The sequence below is a fragment of the Phocoena sinus genome, chromosome 5 (assembly GCF_008692025.1).
Source record: "Phocoena sinus isolate mPhoSin1 chromosome 5, mPhoSin1.pri, whole genome shotgun sequence".
Taxonomy (NCBI): Eukaryota; Metazoa; Chordata; class Mammalia; order Artiodactyla; family Phocoenidae; genus Phocoena; species Phocoena sinus.
In genome coordinates this window covers 49,359,407-49,362,692 of record NC_045767.1, presented here as the reverse complement: position 1 = coordinate 49,362,692, position 3,286 = coordinate 49,359,407, and the positions used below count along the sequence as shown (strand labels likewise).

Here is a 3,286-nt window from a genome sequence, read left to right as displayed (position 1 = left end):
GATGAAAGCAGACATTCTTACCTCATTCCTAATCTTTGGGTGAAACCATTCAGTCTCTAATCATTAAGTATAATGTTACCGGTAGGTTTTTGTAGGTGTGCTTTATCAAGTCGAGGAAGTTGCCCTCTATTCCTATTTCACTGAGATTTTTTTTAAAAAATTATGAATGCATGTTAACTCTGTCATATATTTTTTTCTGAATCAAGATATGTGATATTTTTTCTTTCGCTTGTTAATATGGTAAATTACTTGCTTTTTCCATATCAACTCAGTCTTGCGACCTTGGAGCCTTAGACTGAACCACACCTGGTTGTGGTAGATCATTCTTTTTATGTATTGCTGAATTATTCTGTTAATGTTTATTAAGGATTTTTGAATGTGTATTAATGAGAGATGTTTGTCTGTAGTTTCCTTTTTTGGTATTGTCTTTATTAGGGTAATAATACTGGTTCATAAAGTGAATTAGGAAGTGTTACTTCCTTTCTACTTTCTTGAAGATATTGTGAAGAATTGGTGTTAATTCTTCTTTACATATTTGGTAGAATTCTCCAATGAAACCGTGTGGCCTGAAGATTTTTTTGAGGGGGAGTTTTCAAATTGTAAATTCAATTTACTTAACAATTATAGGACCGTTCAAATTATTATCTGTTATTTCATGTTTGGTAGATTTTTTTAAAACAATTTGTCCATTTCATCTAAATTGTCAAATTTATTTCTCTAGCGTTTATGTAGTATTTTCCTAGTATCCTCTGATATCTGCAGGTTCTGTAGTGCTTTTCTCCTTTTAAAGAGATATTTTTAAATGAATGGGTTAATTGAAAAATGTATTAAACTTTGAATACATTAAAAATATCTCAGTGGGAGAGGCAGGTCGGGCAGCTTAGGCAGCGAACCGCTGTGCAGTCCTGGCGCTTGCCTGAGGACCTCGAAACTACCGTTCCCCTGCCGGGCAGCGTGGGCACCATGAACAACGTGGCAGGACTGAATTCGGGGAAGGTAGCTGCTCTGCTTCAGAAACTGAATTCTGATCCTCAGTTCGTACTGGCCCAGCATGCCGGCACCACCCACGACCTGCTGGACATCTGTCTGAAGAGGGCCACGGTCCAGGGTGTTCAGCACGTGTTCCAACAGGCTGTGCATCTGGAAGGCAAGCCCATCACCAACCAGGAGAACTCGGGGCGATGCTGGATCTTTCCTTGTCTGAATGTTATGAGACTTCCATTCATGAGAAAATTAAATATTGAAGAATTTGAATTTAGTCAATCTTACCTCTTTTTCTGGGACAAGGTTGAATGCTGTTATTTCTTCTTAAATGCTTTTGTGGACACAGCGCAGAAAAAGGAGCCTGAAGATGGTAGGCTGGTGCAGTATTTGCTTACGAATCCTGCAAATAATGGAGGATAATGGGATATGCTTGTCAATATTGTTGAAAAATATGGTGTTATTGCTAAGTGCTTCCCTGAATCTTATACAACAGAGGCAACCAGAAGGATGAATGATATTCTGAATCACAAGATGAGAGAATTCTGTGTATGACTACGGAACCTGGTATACGACAGCACAACCAAAGGAGAAATCTCAGCCACACAGGGTACCACGATGGAGGAGGTGTGCAGAGTGGTGTGCATCTATTTGGGTAATCCACCAGAGACGTTCGCCTGGGAATATCAAGACAAAGATAAAAACTGTCAAAAGATTGGCCCCATAACACCCTTGAAGTTTTACAGGGAACATGTCAAGCCACTCTTCAATATGGAAGATAAGATTTGTTTAGTGAATGACCCTCGGCCCCAGCACAAGTACAATGAACTTTACACAGTGGACTACTTAAGCAATATGGTTGGAGGGAGAAAAACTCTATATATAAACAACCAGCCCATTGACTTATTGCAGAAGATGGTTGCTGCCTCCATCAAAGATGGAGAGGCTATATGGTTTGGCTGAGATGTTGGAAAACACTTCAGTGGCAAGTTGGGCCTCAGTGACCTGAATGTCTATGACCTTGAGTTAGTGTTTGGTGTCTCCATGAAGAACATGAATAAAGCTGAGAGGCTGACTTTTGGTGAGTCACTTATGACCCACGCCGTGACATTCACTGCTGTCTCAGAAAAGGATGATTAGGAGGGTGCTTTTGTGAAATGGAGAGTGGAAAATTTGTGGAGTGAAGACCATGGTCACAAAGGTTACCTGTGCATGACAGATGAGTGGTTCTCTGAATATGTCTACAAAGTGGTGTTGGACAGGAAGCATGTCCCTGAAGAGGTGCTAGCTGTACTAGAGCAGGAACCCATTGTCCTGCCAGCCTGGGACCCTATGGGGGCTTTGGCCGAGTGATATTGCCTCCAGCTTTTCCTCCTCCCATGGGACCTGAAGTAGTTGCAAAGGACAGATCCAGGGACTGAAGCCAGAGTTACACAGGTGACTGTGTGTTCCCACCGGACACAGTCAGACTCTTGGATTTCTCCTCCAGGAGCCTCTTTGGGAAAGTGTGCTTTATGCTGAAACAAAATACTCTCTAAAGAAAAAAGAAGGAAAGATCAGCTCATACTATCGACTCTCCTCATCTCCAACAGCTCAGGGTCTCTTAGCATTTTAATCAGATGTAATTGTTTGTCTCAAGTCTGTCACACCAGTTCGGTTCGGTGTCTGTTTTATAAGGCAGGAGAGGATGAGCAATTGAGGTGTGTGGAGAGAAAACAGACTCAGTGTTCCTTGTTCTGAGACTAGAGTAGGGGGAGGGTACCCTAACATTTGAGCTCTCAAAACTGCCTGACAGTAACACTGTCCCTCCTAGGTGGCAGTCACTGAATTCAGTTTTTTCAAGGTAATTTTATGTGCCTCTAATAGGCCAGGAATGTGAGGTTGATCAAAACTGACTGACATGATTCCTTCCTATCGTTCTGAACTGCGGGGGAACACAGCTCTACTTGAGTCACGGGTTGAGTAGAGGGTTGGAGAAAGTAGGTGAGAGAACAACCCAAGCCTTATCATGATCTGAATTATAATCATTAGCGGGATCTCTTGCCAAATGGTTTAACTTCTGCCTCTGGAATTGGGAGTTGGGTGGGCACGAAAAGGGGATATCCGTTCTTTCTGACAACTAAATGGTGCTGAGAAGCTCTTGAATAAAACACTTTGCTAAAACAAAGAAACAGAACCTCAATGCTAGTATGTCCAAAGTAGAACTTTTGACTTTCTCAACTGTCATAGTCTACCCACAGTTGTTTTATTTTACTAATTCATTAGAGTTATCTATCTAATTGTTCAAGCCTCAGACTAAGTCATC

General features: G+C 41.5%; 1 pseudogene; it reads left to right on the top strand.

The window, feature by feature from the left end:
* Nucleotides 1-963: 963 nt before the first annotated feature.
* On the top strand, nt 964-2,357 carry LOC116754620 (annotated as a pseudogene).
* The last annotated feature ends 929 nt before the right edge of the window (nt 2,358-3,286 follow it).